Source organism: Manacus candei, unplaced genomic scaffold (genome assembly GCF_025592945.1).
Source record: "Manacus candei isolate 608988 ecotype Guabito, Panama unplaced genomic scaffold, ASM2559294v1 h1tg000103l, whole genome shotgun sequence".
Classification (NCBI taxonomy): domain Eukaryota; kingdom Metazoa; phylum Chordata; class Aves; order Passeriformes; family Pipridae; genus Manacus; species Manacus candei.
The window spans coordinates 1,684,571-1,700,329 of NW_026138151.1; the positions used below are offsets into that span (position 1 = coordinate 1,684,571).

Below are 15,759 nucleotides of genomic sequence, written 5' to 3' on the forward strand. Positions count from 1 at the left end.
ACTTTACAGTCTGAACTGCTGTGCAGTTTAGAAATACATGTACTCTGACGCCATTTAATTAATTTTTATAATATTCAACCTCTTGGACATCCTGTGAGGTTGTTGCAACAGGCTGCTGGGAAAGGGTGAGAACACAGTGCAATGCCAGTCACACACTTCATTTCTTTCTGAACAGAACCTATTGCTTCTTTCCTCACTGTGCAAGGTCATAGTCCCATGTTTGACACGTGGCTGCTTAAAGCCAGAGGGAAAGAGGCTGAGAAGACACTGTATGAAAGAACAATTAGCTCCAAAAAATAAGAATTGAGCTGAAGTTTTGCAGGTAAAGGGAACTTGGACCCCAGAACGTGGTGGCAGATAATATGCTCACACGAAAGTTCAGGTTTTAGAGGATCATTTATCACCTGATGATCATAATTCAGACAGCTTTGATCTCCTTGTTCACCACCAAAGACAACCACAAATTTTTTGTCTTAGAATGCTTAACAGAGGACAGGAGATGGGCAACAGCAGCAGTGAAGAGGAAACAAGAGAATTTCAAGGACATTGAGCAGAGAATAAACAGAGCTTAAGTTAAGCGACAGAACTTTCAGAAGAAAGGCAGTGATTTAAGGTTTTGGAGAAAAACAATCACAGTCGTATATATCTTTAGTTTCAAGTGAAAATTTCTGCTTCCTAGTCCAGCTTGGAAGCTGAAGTTTTGTTGCTGAAAGCACCAAAGTTATGGTTTGGAAGTGCTGCTGCCTCACCCAGGGAAATCACAGTTTGGTTCTCTGTGTTTTCACTGCCTTCTGAGGACCAGAACCCAGGTGGACACAAACATCAGTGACACCTCATAATTTCTCCTTATGCACAACCAAGAGGACAAAGCTATTCTCGAAGGAGTTGACCAGCTCAGGAGCTCCAGCCATAACAAAGATGGGAAAAATGAGTTCACAAAATGGCAATGCCCATGAAATACTACCAGACCTATTTTGTAAAGAGTGGTGATTACTCAAGCACCTTTAACTCCCAGAAGGAGGCATTCCTGCTGCAAGGCATCCAGCACAGGGCTGCCTGCAGCTCCCACCTCTGTTCTGCTCACTGCTTCACCACCTGCACCCAGAGCAAAGGGAACCTGCATCCCTTTGGCAGGATGCTGGCTCTGCTCTGACAGAGAGAAGCCTTCCAGCTGAGGCTTTACCCTCACAGAGACATCTCTGCCAGCTCCAGCCATCCTGCAGGAGACACAATTAGAGTGCAGCATTATTTAATGGATCTCACTCCCACACTCCAGCTCTGTGTGCACCCTTTCCAAACCAACCAAAGGGTTGTCTCTACAGCTACACCACTTAAATAGCAATGGAGCAATGACACAATCAACACCTGGAGGAAGGCTTGAACAGTCTGAAAAGGTAATTACTCCACAACTGGGCACTGAACTGTACAAATTTCTTCCCCATCAGATCAGAGAGAGCAGTGCTTTCAGATTCAAGTGCAGAAGTAATTTCCTCAGCCCAGCTCTCCCCCGGCAGCACACTGATGAAAGCTCACAGCTCCCGAGGGGATCACTGCAGTGCTGCTGGAACATGCAGCTGTGGGATGCACAGACACGTGTCACAGCTCTGATCTGGACAGCACAGGCTGGGAGCTGTGAAGCTTCAACAGGGCACTTTTAAAACAGACCACTGGAGTCCACCTGGAGCCACAGCTATTTATTTATTCAGCACCCTGGAACTGGAGTCATCAGAACTGCCCTGGAGATTGGAGCTGTTCAGAACAGAGCCAGCTGCAGAGATGCTGTTCATCTCCCATCTCCCCTCTAAATGCCACATTAAACACTGACGGGGAAGGGCAGACCAGCACTGCTCTGACACTAAGACATTTCAGCTTTGAAATGCTCTTTGCCCTGACAGCTTTAGCCAGGGAAGGCTGCAGAGGGGGGGAATGATGCTGCATACAAAGTGGGATTTGAATGTCATAGAATTAGGGTCTGTATAGTTTAGTGTCATGCATGCTTACGGTCTCTGGCATTTTTTGTTATACTTTCCAAGGGTTTTTTTTAAATGGCTCCAAGGAACATTTATAGGAAGAAAAACAACCCAAGATCTGGACTCCCCAAGATATTATGGTATCAATGGATTAGAAAATTACCAAGGGAGAGCCAGAAATCATTCCTTAAGTAGTCCCAAAGGTAATGAAATAAAACCCAGTGAAAGACAAATAGGTACATGAAGGCCTGAATATTACTATTTCTGCTTTAATCAGGTTTCTGAGAGACCTAAATCCACTAATGCTAATTAGCAATAAACAATAATAGCACTTACATGGACCTATTAAACTCTGAGGTGTTATAGGCAGTCATTTATGAGTGCACAGGACATCAAAGCGATAGATACTATTCTTCAGTATCACCAATATTGGCTAAAATTGGAATTTCTGTTCCAGGAAAAGTGCTCTTGGAGGGTAGTTTCTGTTCCAAACCACAATAATTCTTCTAGAACCTTCATTTCACAGGCAGTTTTAAACACGTTTTGCTTCATTGTAATTGAAAAATCATGAAAATAATTGATGCCAATATCAGGTCTGTTCCACAACATTGCAAGCTCTAAAAGCTGATCTCTTTCAAATATTCCAACTCCATTTTTCCTTCAAAACCTAGTTTCATCCAACTGACATGTACTGCAAAGTTGAATTCTGACAAAAGCGGCTTTTTCTAGAAGAGAAACGTGCTGGTCAGAAAGAAACCACTGCAGCAGGAAGGACCACACACAGTTACTCATGTAGCACCTTGTTTTCCAAATAAAATACATCCAGGTATTATTCAGCTGCATTACTACCAAAATTTGAAAATTCAGACCAAGAATTAGCAGCCACGAAGAAACCCTTAGCTGTGTAGGGAACACAGACAGCAGAGCAATAAGATAATTTTCCATAACCATATCTGCCCCAGAAGATGGCTTTCTGTCATCCATTAAGGTTCCATTACTTCCATGTCACCTCTGTCCTGGGGAATTCCTTTTCTCCAAGCACTTGCCTAAGACATGATTGTTTTGCAGTGATTAGTAGTGGGAACCATTCCCTTCTCCAGTGCCTATTCAAAAGTTATTAAACACACACACACATACAAATTAGCCTGTCTTAATTATGTCTTCATCAAATGCAATCACAGGGGCTTGAACTTCCAGCTCCCCACCCCGTGCATCAAAGGAGACACAAATCCTTCAGGCAAAATGTTTACCGAGCTGAATAACCCAGAGCAGTGGGAAACCAGTGTCACATGAAAAATTGAGAGCCTCGGTGTTCCTAAAAGCACTCCAACAGTGGGGGAAAAGCAATCAAAATGCATTAGCAGGGGAGGGTATTCACACCTCCCCCCAGCCCCTTTTTTTAAGCCACAAAAGCAAACGAGCCACACGAGTGAAGCAGCTAAAGCCTGAATGGACAGGATTAATTAGAAAACAAAATAGTAATGGGAAAAGCTGCTGTGCTTTTTTTTTCTCCTCTGCAATTTTTAGTCCAGTTAAGTGGCCACTTATAAAACCCAAACAAAACACTCAAAAAAAAATTCCAAGCAAGAGGTGACATCTCCTTGTCTTTCTCTGAGTAATGAACCTATTTTCTTCTTTCTTGAAGATAAGGCAACTTTTGACTATGAGAAATATAGGAGAAAGTTTTCTATTATATGTATAGGTCAGCCAGAGAACAGAGGCAGAAAATTGCAACAGAGCAGCCATACAAAGCTGTGGAAGATAAGGTTTCCAGATGCACTGCCACACTCTCTTCTCAAATAGTGGAATTTCAGGGGCAGTTTCTGGAATTACCAAGAGACAAGTCAAGTCTCTGACAGGAGTTCTTTCATTTCACAGATAAAGGAGGGAATGGATCACGTTGTGAGGGGGATGGCAGGGAGTTGAGAAAGAAAAAAATTAGAGCTAAAACTTTTCTGTTCAGTGCAGGGGAAAGTGAGGATGGGGAGGGAACAGCCTGGCCAGGAGGCACCAAGGGCTCTCTGTTCAATCTAGTTGGCTTTGAACCTGAAACTTCAGATCTTGGAGTTTGATGTTCCTCCAAAACCAACGGATACAGAGCAGATTTCTGACATTGTGCCCACGTTCTTGATCCTGCCAGAAGAATTTAAAAACAATGTGTCAAATCCCTGAGCTATTTAAGCAACAGATGAGTCGAGGATTTTATAACACAGAAAGCAAGACTTGGTGACACCAAGCCAGGATAAGAGACGGCTGATTAGCACTGAGCTGAGAGGCTGTGCTACAGCATCTCTATAGCACAAACATCATTCCAATGTGACAGGGTGACATGAGAGATGGGGAAGGATTCTTCAACAGCAGCAAAGAAAGGAAGAAAATTAAATTCCCTGTCACTCAGCTGTAAGTGGTCTAATGAAGTGACAGATTTCCCAAAGTAAAAGAAAGGCATGCCTCTGTCTGAACAAAGACCACTAGACTGGAACATGAAAGAAGCTTGTGAGCACAAATGCTGAACTGGAATAATCACCTTTTCTAGCAAACTAAAAACCCAAATCTTTCCTAGGAGAAAACATTTCCATCCCCAGGTGCCAAAAGTCTGTGTGTCAGCAGCAGCACTCTCCTGGCCTGAGGACACTGCACACTGGCAGAGTGGGTTCAGCAGAGCTCATCCCAAAGCCCACCCCAGGCTGGATGGTTCAGCTCTGCCAGTGTCCTGGGGAAGGAATGCACCTTGCTCCAGGACAGTGCAAAGCTGCAGCTGTAAACACTCTCTCATTTGAAACAAGCTTTGCTTTTCCCAAGGGAGAACTTTTTCCTGGTGGAGAGACTCCCACAGAACCTCTCCAAGTTACTCCCCGAGTTCGGCCCATCAGTGGATGAGTCCAGGACTGACAGCACTTCCAGAGTCCCCAGCCAAGCAAATCCAGCCCTCTACACTTAATTAAACTGCAAGTAAAGTGCTAATAGTTTGTTTCATCACCAGGGTGCCCTCAGAGCCCGGAGTTTTGCTTCCAAATGACCCAGCCAGAAATCACAGGCATTCAAGTGATCTGTTATTTAGGAGAATTCATCACTAGCCAGGTGTTTCAGGCACCAGTTCTCAGGAGTCTGCACGATGGGAAAATGAAATCCATAGCAACCTGTCAGGGGTGGGGAGAGGCCCTGCACTCCCACCTGCCCATGGAGGATGTTCTCCACAACCCCACAGGGCTCATTCACCCCTTTCTCTTCAGAAAGTATCACGTGCTTGACCTCCAGCCTTTCAGGGTTACTTCACATGTAATTTATCCCTCACTTCTCCCTGGATGAAAATCAGGAAGGTCACCCATAAATTTGTAATATACATTATATCATGTAGAGTATGTAGCTAATTCGAAAATGTTTTAATTTATGTGTTTGCAACATGTTTTCCGCCCCCCCAAGAGACTTGTCTCAGCCCTGTTTCTGAGAACATTCACTGCCTGTTTTCCCATGGAGGCAGTTCTGAACTCAGGAATTGCCCGTGGAAGTTTCCCTTCCTCCAGTTTGCCTCATTTGCTTTTCACTCAGGTACACACCTGAACTGGCTCAGGAAGCTACACGTGATTCTGGGAAGAGGCACCACGGAAAGACAGTTTGGGGAATTCATTTTAACACCAAGTAAGGGTGTCTTTTCATTAGTTATCTTCTTGGAACCAGTCACACATCAGCAACTCATACCTTGTGTAAATGAAAATGAAGAATTTGTTTTCATTTTTCACTTATTTTAATTCAGAGTCTATTCTCTGATCAGTTTACAGTACTATTCCAGATAACCAGTGAACACTCCAAATTTATTTACAGTGACAGGTATTTCAAAGGCTGATAGCTCTCTGAGGTACTCTGCATGGCAACTGCCCTTTTGTTAAAAAAAAAATAATAAAAAATAAGCAAAACTAACAAAGGAAGAAGTATCACTTTGGGCCACTTCTAATGCAGTGAATTACACAAGTCTGAATTAACCTATCCCAGAAGGATGCATTATTCCATACACTTCAAATCCAGCAGTGTTGAACAGATTTATCAGGAATAGACAATTGAGAATGTGAGAGTGATTTAAGATGGTGCACCAAAGGGGCACATATGCTGAGCCTCCCTTTAACTGGCCAGTTTTTTTCAGCTGAGCTATCACTGACTGTGTCATATTTCATTACTGTGGAAACCCTCCTTGGAAACAGCATTAAAGGAGAACACCCATTCCTGTGCCTCTGTTAAAGAATCTGTTACAACTTTCTTTATAGTAAAAGAGGATTTTAATTACTGGGATTTTTTTTTTTCTGCAGTCCCCGCAGAAATTAAGACACATATTTTTTTTACATTTGAGGTTGAGCAGGGAGCGCCAACAAAAACCTTGGCACTATTTCCACAAAGTTAAGGATTTACTTGACCTTCCTTCAGAGCTCAGGTAACACCCAAAAGGCTGAAGGCCTCCAGCAAATCCAGAAACCTTCAGAAAAATCTCAGTTTTCTCATCTCCTTAGACAGCTGCAGGGCAGCTCTGTTAACAAGGCTAAATGACTCTGAGATGTTTTAACCCCAAGCCCTTGCATGTGGACAGTTTGATCACGCCCATCAGCAGGATATTGTTAACATTTAACCTGAGCACTGCCCTTTCTCAAAACCAGATAGGTTAGAGAAGACAGAACTGGCTCCCTGTTCAGGGCATTTATCGACCTGCAGAGGTTGTGATGATGGACTGAGAGTCCACGAGGTCTTTGGCACGCCAGCTCTGATTTCCATATGGTTATAGATTTTGTGATTACAGCTGCTCTGGATAGGTGCATTTAGCTGACAGTGAGGTACCCAGTTCAGCCCAGCCCGGTGAGAAATCTCAGTGTGCTCTCTGCTGGGGGCTGGGGCTCAGCATTGTGCCCCTGCAGGAACACAGAGCGTGTGCCTGTTGATGCTGTAAGGTCCATCTTGTTTTTTCTTATTTTTCTAATTTTATAAGCTTTATAAGTAGTTATATAAGTAGATTTCAGAAGCAGCAGCCCTTATTCCCTCACCCTTTAGCACAGTAGTTTACACATTCCCCAGCCCCATCACCCCATTCCATGTTTCCCATATCAATCCTACCCCTGAATTCCAGTAGAAAATGTTTAGTCTATCTTTAAGAGTAGGCCCTTTTGTTTAGAGAACACTTGTGCCTTGGCCTAAACTGCAAGAGTACAGTCAAGAACTGGGTGAACATGTGCCCCCTGTACCCCAAAGAAGATGAAGATGGTGAAGAATGGGTCTCGAAAAGCCCCCAATTCCCAAGGGGCATGACTGAGTGTGGTCCAGGGCAAAAGCCAGTGGGTGGATGAAACCTGGGATTGGACAAGCAATATCATAAATTGTAACATCTGTACAGAGGGTGTAATGTAATCTCTATGCCTCAGAGGCACAAATTAAAATCCTTTCCTTATCTCACCTCCAGAACTAATTGCCTCGGAGTTTTTTCTCCCTGCATTTTCTTTAGGCAGCACTGTGTGCACAGAGACGAGGTAACTTCACGTTGGACACCTCCAGCTTCAGTCACACAGCTTCACCCAGCACCAGAGCTGCCCTCTGTGCCACACAGACACAGCCCAAGTACTGTAAGAGTCAAGTCCTGCCCACCAAGTATTTCTCTCTCCCAAGAGCCCCCAGAGCACCTCTCTATGCAGCTGATGTTACTGTTCCTCCTCTGAGCCACACCAGACTGCAAAATGAGCTTGGGCTGTCCAGTGGCATTGCTAACAGCACCTCAGGAAAGCCCAGCCCTGCTGACATCCATCGTTCCTGCAGCCCAGAGCAAGGGAGGAACAACCTCTTTTCTGCCTCCCATTGAGGAAAGCTCAGGTGTAACAACAATTCTTACAACCACAGCCCATGTACACCCAATAAAGCTTCGGTGGCAGAGCACCAAGCCGTGCTTGGCTTTCCAACCCCAAGCCAGGACAGCAAATTGCCCACATTTTTCCACACTGCCACTTACACAGATAAATCTCCAAGCCCAGAAAGGTTAAGGCACTGACAGGATGAGATACTAGTCTCTATCATGGTTGCTTGTCACAGTATTTTAACTCGTGTCTTACACGGTATTTTTATTTGCCCGTACAAAATATTATAAAACTAGATGGAGTTTTCCTGAAAAAAAAATTTAAAAAAAAAAAAAAAATCACAGAGACCAAACTGTTGCCATGGAACATTTTTCATGTGCTGATCAACTTGCACTGGAAGATTTTAAGGCTTCTGATCACAAGTCTTTTTAAAAACCATCAACTCTCCTCAGAGGAAAGACACAAATCTCCACTTTTATTTGCTAACTTGATTGGTGCTTTATTTTTCTTTTAAGATTCTGCTGAGTCTGCTTGGCTCGTGGCCAAGGGATGCATTTTGCCTCTCTATTTGTATCGAGTTAAGAATGACCATTTTCAAGTTGATGGGGAACAGGCTGGTAGAGGAACAGACCATTAAATAATCCCATTTCCTTAGCAACGATCCCTTTTACTCTGGTACTTTTAAAACTCTGGTTTTCGGTACCACTCCATGCTGACACAAACTTTCTGCCTCTAGACCTTAATCAGATCAGAGCTGTGTCAACACTGTGTCAAATTCAGATGGAGTAATTGCTCCAAACCTCACCTTTCTGCCAGCCTGACCTCAAGGTGCCAATGCTTTGTGTTGCAGCAGATCACTACCCAGAGGAATCTGTGGCATTTAATGTGGGTGAACAGTGCCCCAAAGGGCACCTGGACATTTCCAGTATGCTATTTGTTATTCAACCTTAATTAAGGCCAAGTGAAATCTTAATCCTGAACGTGCCTGTCTTTTTTTTAATAAGACCATTATCTCCAAGCAGACAGTGTATCTGATCAGGGTACAAAAATTTCTGTGCTTAACACAAAAACCTTTGGTAGGACTGAAGAAAGTATTTCTCTGCTCCTAGGGCAACTAATTAGTGCTCAGAGCTGTGTTCAAACATCCTCCCCTAATGCCACAGACCTCAGCTATTGCTCCACACTGAACTTCCCATAAGCCTCAAATCTGTAATGCCTGTTCCTATAACTTAACAGCACCAAAGATAAATCCCTTCTCAAAAGGAAAAAAAAATGGCCAAAACACAAAGAGATTTAATTAAGAAACAACTTTTCATTTCTCAGGAGTGCTATGAACATGTAAAACCACACAGGGAGTTGGGCTTCAGCAAGGAGTCATCCTGCCACAGATTTTAAAGGCTGAGCTATCTGCAGTGCCCCCAGTGCCAGGCCTAAACTCAGCCTGCCCACAAACTCACAAGAAACTCAAATCACAGCTGTATTCTCCAATTCACATCAACTCTAATTCCTGCAGGGATGTGCACGGTTTTTTCACGATGCTGAAAGTGTTTCAAGGACAAACATGATGTTTGACCTGGCCTTGCAAGAGGCCAGGGCCAAGTGTGGCCCCCAGATTTTTCAGGAGTCTGAAAGACTCCCAGCAAAGTGCAGATTCTCAGCTGTTCAGGTACCAGCTGTGTATCACTGTCACCAGAGCACTGCTCACACTTCAGGTAAATCCCCTTAAACATTTGAAACTGGTCTCCTGTGATGGTAAACAAGAGACAATCATGGGATACCTCATGTCCTCCTGCACCTCCTAGAACCTCTACTAAAACAATTAACAAAAGTAGAAATATCTGTCCCCTCTGGAACACTCAGAAATTGCCTTCTGGACAAAATTAATTTCAGCCTTGTGGGAGAAAAGCATCAGATTTTATTTTTACCAGTGCAATGATTTTTGGTCCATGTGAATGAATGAGTACTGGCTGCTTTAACTAAAAAGATAAACGAAACAGTGACATGCATAACAGACCATAAAAGCTGTCTGTTTTAAATAATCCTCCTTCCATACTGTTACTTCTCTACATCTCCATGCAGGTTTATCATAATCCTTAGTCTTACAATCTATTATTAAGACGTTTCATTAGCTACTTGTACCTTGAACTATTTAAATAATTCAAATGCAAGCGACCAGAACATTCCACAGAGGTTTACAGCAGACAAGGCTTTGAGCAGCTTCAGCACAGTTTGGTCACCACTCCAAGACAAAGCCTCAGTCCCCATCCAGCAGGACCTCAAAACTCTGGGAATGTAGTGCCCTACCTGATTTTATGAGTCAGCAGGAGCAGATCATGCCATCAGTGGCTAGTTTTGGAGAAGTACAACATATATAGATCAGCAAAAATCCAGGAAAGCTCCAAGGGAAGAGCCAGTGAAAGACACCCTCCTGCTCTGGCTGTTCTGAAGGTCTGGGTCACTGAATGGTTTAGCAGCTGAGGCAAAGGGAGCTACAGGTGCTGAAATATCTCACCTGATGTGGCAGGTAGGGTGCAGGGAGTAGCACAGGCAGGGCTTAATCCTGATATTTTTAATTAGTCGAAATAAACAAAAGTTAGGCATTATCTTGCTGGCTTCCACATGGGGCAACATGGTAAACCCTGACTGGCTGTACACGTAGAAAGCTTTCCCTGACTTAAGAAATTAAAATCTAAATGCCTTTAAAACAGGCAAAAACGTGTAGAAAGGGAGCTCCCTGTGCCTCTGTGTGAGCAGCAGGAGGCACAAACAGCAAACCTCGCTGTGCTGGTGTCCCCCCTCCCCTCCCACCTGCACTGAGAAATGCCAACCCCAGGTCAGCTGCAGCAGCTGAACAGCAGCAGTGCCTTCACCAGAGGCACATTAACCCAGGTACAAGAACAGTGTGATGCAGGTCCTGTCCCCCTCTGAAAAACAAGTCATGTTTTCAATCTCCCGTTACACATCCGCGCATCGCTGCACTTGTGTTTTCCAGGGTTTTTGTATGGAAGGAAGAGGGACTTTGCAATCATCCTGCTGATTATACCTACAGCTGGCAAAAATTAGGGACAGCCAGATGGTGTCTCACCAATTGTTCTGCAGCTGGCCACAAGGAAGGCAGCTGGGGGAGACAAACACTCCCACACTCATCACAGAGAATGGCGCAAAAAAACCAGAACTCCATAACTCCATACAGAACTCCAACTCATTATTTAAAAAAAAAAAAAAAAGGGTTGAGGAAAATTGTTTCATGTAATTGCCAGGGAGAAAAAGGGAAAATATCACCAACCTAGTTCAGCTGCATTATCAAATCAGTGCAGCAAAACCTAAACTAATGGGGTTGATTCCCAAGACATGGAAGTGAGGGATGTCCTTTGGCTGCAGACGTGGTAGCCACGTGTGTTCCTTCTGTGACACTGCCCATGTCCATCTGCAAGCTGTTCATTTCCTACTGCTGGTTTCCTGCTGCCCTCTGAGCTGCCAAGATTTCCCCTCCCTCCATAACACCACTGAGAACAGATGCAGCTCTGAGGCTGAACTCTCCACTGTTGAGCAGACACATGCTGGCTAATAAAGAGAACTATTCATTAGATGGTATCGTGGGCTACAGTGGAGCACTGCTCCAGTGAAGGGCCCACCTAAAAACCCAGGCTCTTGATTTCATTCTACGTGGCACACACAGACCTGTCTTTGACTGCTCCAGACACCACAAGCCTCAGTCAGCCATCCTCTCACCCAAACCAGTCAAGAATGGAATCTATATCTAAAGCTTTCCATAATGCTCAAGCACCAGCTGACTGTGAGGTGGGAACTGTCATTTTGGTGATTTCACAGATGATTTGGGAAGGCAGTTCCTTAAAGGGTCACTGACTTGTCTCTCTACACCTTTACCTTCATCGCATCCGAGGGCTCTTCAGTTGCTGAATTCATTCCCAGAGCACTTTCCATTACATCTCTCCAGCCAGCCATGCCTTTTAGCATTGCAACCCTAAGCTGATAGTCTCACAGCCCTAGACAAATAGTGCTTCTAGGCTCTGATTGTTTTTTTCCACAGTGTGATGGCAGCAAGTGCTCTAAAATGTCTGCAACAGTTGTGCTCATCTTATTTCCCTCCCCCCTCACTTCAGCAGGTTCTCTTAAACTGCTCATGAACACTCAGGAGCATTTACACACCTGCTGAACCTTCACTGTGTCAAATAATTGGTTGGGATCCATCAAAAAAAGCAGAGGAAAAAAAAACCCCAAACATAATTTCAGCCTGTGGCAGACTCAAATCAACCAACATTTGTCCAGCACGACAACACTACTCTGAATGACACCTCTTGTCCTTGATAAAAATTGCAAAAGACTGCAAATGACACCGAAATGCTCATTTTCCTGAGAAGGAAAACCAGAGCCATCTCCAGAGATGTGGTGACAGACTACCACAGTCCTCCCATCACTCCACACCATCAGGCTTTTGTTCTCTCCTGACAGTCCATCTTTTCAATGCACTCACTGCTTCTGGTTTTGCTCCTTTTTTTTCCTGCAGCCAAGTACCACGCAGCACTGCTGCAGAGTCTCTCCATCTCATCCCAGAGGCTTTGCCATCTCGATGACAAGGAAAGGGATTCCTGTGCATGCAGATCAGCCAGCTCTGCCCTGTCCTGCCAGCGTGAGGGTATCACCATGAGCAGAGCTCACAGCTCAGCTTTTCGAGCAGGGCCCCCCTCAGTGCTCCTGCATCCGACCCCAGGAAGAATTTCTTTGGGAAAAGTCAATGTGTTCATTGACACCAGAGCTACACAAGAGGCTTTTCAACCCAGAGCTGGAAGAATATTACCTCCCAGCTCCCAGTTTAGCTTGACAATAAAATCAAAGGTCCTGCTATATAAGGACTTAATAAGAGCAGTACTGTGACACCAAACAGTACATGAGGAATAAGATTTTCTACCAGCAGCAGAGCTGCCCTAATGCTTGTCTGCTATTATGCACATCTTCTTTCAAGACAGGTTTCTCCAGTATGTTAGGACAACAGAGGGCTACACATTAGTCTCCATTTATTTAATAAGCTCAAACTTATATGTGCTGAGTGTTTTCACTGAATGAGTACCAAGGGTATAACTGTGTGGGCTTTAGCTAGATAAGGAGGGAGAGAAATAGGTCAAATTTTGTGCTTTAAAAGTATCCTAATGTTTACTTTTGTTTAATTAATATTGCTAAACTATGTATCTCTGTAATGAACTTGCAAGGACAAAAAATACTGGTCCATGAACTTTTCCCTCTAAGCCTACTTGAATGTAGGTATAAGAAATGACCAAGAAAGAAAAACAGAGATAGACATATCTCAGTTTCATGCAAGAAACCTAACACACTGTAAACTCAAGCCTTTCTACACTCATTAGATCTAGAAACATTTTCAGACAGTAAAGCAGAGTAACATATCTGTGTGGGCATGGGGTAACCAGAAGACTGAAGTGGTGGATAGTTGGAAATGTTCAGATACTATATTAAGAACATGTATTTATGACCAGAGCCAAAAAGGCTTCCAAATGTTTCAAAAAACTTCATGACTGTGTTTTGGCTGTATTTGATTTTTTCCTATAAATGCAATGTTTGTTAAGTTGGAGGGAGAATAAACCTATTTCCTAACAAGCTCCCTTAGGACTGGGGTACAGTCCCACACTCCTCCTCCCCAGGGGATCCCCCAAGGCAGCCAATGTGTGTGTGTGCACCTCACAGCTTAACCACATGGATATATTGTGTTCACATGGAAAGATTTTTCTTTTTAAATATAGGTAGGTAGACAGAGAAATGCAATAAGCAAATAAATAAAGTACCAGAAAAGAAACCCAAACTAAATTGGCACTGGAACTGCACGGCTGCAGCTCTGGGCTCTGCTTTCAGCAAACCACGTCCCCAGGGTGCTCTCAGCCCACGCCACATCAACCAACTCCACACGGACCAGCTCCTCATCTGGTACAAGCTGGCACTGCTCCAATGACTTAATCAGAGTTTTGCTAATTAGCACCAGCACACGACTGATGGCTTTCTGCCTGGGAAGATGTGAACGTTTTTCCTGCCTGCTGGCCTGTGAAAGCTTTTGCTAGCAAGGGATGATCTTTTCTGATGTGGCAGAAACACAGTTGTGTGCTGAACTTCCATTTCTGGAAGGAGCTTCAGCCCTGCTCGCTGCTCTGATGAGACAGGCCCGAGCAGGCTGAGATCCTGCAGGACCAGTGATGGCAACCAGGACACTGTGACCACACAGGTCAGCTGGAAAAGTGTGTTTCTGACACACCGCCAGAGGAAACGGGCTGTCCTCATCCTGCATAGCTGTGCTGAGCCAAGCAGTGCCCCCAGTGCAGTGAAAACCCAGCATATGTGCAAAGTAATTAACAGCCACCATTTAACTCTGGGAACTCCAGGAGCAGGGGCAGAGCTGGGGAACGTGAGCGCCGAGAAACGACGGGCCGGGTCTTGAGGGGGGGGACAGGGCACAGCTCTGCACGAGGGTCTGGGTACACACATGGCCACACACAGCAAATGGAACTCTCCTGCCATCCTACCAGTATTTATCGTTGATATTTGTGACAAGAGAGAGCACCTATATAGTGCAGCAGGGGTGGAATCCAACTGTGCCACACACAGACCCTGCCTCCAAAAGCATGACACACAAATACCCCACAGTGACAGATAAAGCACTTGTTAATGAGGCACAGCCTGGTTAAGTGATGTGACCAAGGTTTCACCAACAGCCAAAGGATGCTGAGAATCTGTTACAGTCCCCTTTGTCTCCTACACTGGTAAACTCAGAATGCATTCACAGATGGAGACAGACAATAAAACCAGAGTCAATACTGCCAGGAAGCTTAGGCTTAACCAGAGTCATTCAGATTTGCATTGATACTAATAACAGCATGTAGAAGAGCTCATCAGTTTTATCAAGTGAAAGTTTCATTAGATATAAAGAAGATGGACAATAATGGCCATGAAATTAACAGAATAAAACCAGTACAGGGTCATATAAAGTTACAGCCTGATTTCTGTCCAATAAAAAAATTACATTCAGAAAATGGTAAAGTCACTGCCACTAATTAACTAAATGTGTTTGATCACATCTTATTCAGATAGACTCAAATTTGTAGTTGCAACTACATTGGTTTTAAGAACTGAGGCAGTGGAAAAAGCAGCACAGTTCTTTTAGCTGACCTGACAACCCAGTGCTCCCTCTCTCATCTTCTATTTCTTTCAGTGCTGCCAAATGTTAAAGAGACCCTAGAAGCAAAGAGCTCAGCAGTTAATGTGGCATAATTTACAGCAGGAGCTTCACCTATGTAAAATACAGCTCTGTTTCACCAGCCTCAGCTGCATGGATTCCATACAGAGGACACAGAGGCTACTCTGGCTCCCGAAGTTATAACTCAGCAGAGGAGCTGGAGCAACAAGAATATTTTATTATGAGAGGCTGCAGGCTTATTTATTTATCCAGCTCATGCACCAGGCAGATGCACAAAGAAAGAGGATGCAACCTTTCCCCCAGGCTCACACAGATGGGCAATGACATGTCTGAGCACCTCCCTCCCAGAGAGGGTAGGGAGCCCTGCTCTGAAAAACAGCAATTCAGCACTGTGGGGAGCCTGAGCCAGCCAAGGAAGGATGCTGTGGGAATACAGGACAGCACCACGATTCTCAACCCTTTCCAAACTCCTTATTCAACTGAAAACCAGTGGCAATCCAGAATCACTTTTAATAACTGGATAAGGCTGTCAGAAAGAAGCCCTGAGCCAACAGGATATTATTAATCTCTCCATCTTGGAGCAAACACGACCCAAAGGGGTGTAAAAAGGACTGAGTTTTGTATTTGCTTTATGGGGAATCCCCTCAGAGCTTTTGATCCAGATGGAAACCAGCAGGGACAAGAGGGGGTACAAAGATCTTTTAGGCACAGTTGCATGTGTACCTGACCTGCAGGGTTCAGGCTCCACACT

At 44.3% G+C, this 15,759-nt stretch overlaps 1 protein-coding gene across 1 annotated transcript in view; it reads right to left on the bottom strand.

Annotated features, from left to right (window-relative positions):
- The window catches only part of GALNT9 (polypeptide N-acetylgalactosaminyltransferase 9), a 379,096-nt gene that overhangs the window by 204,706 nt on the left and 158,631 nt on the right, over positions 1-15,759 (bottom strand). The window lies entirely within an intron of this gene.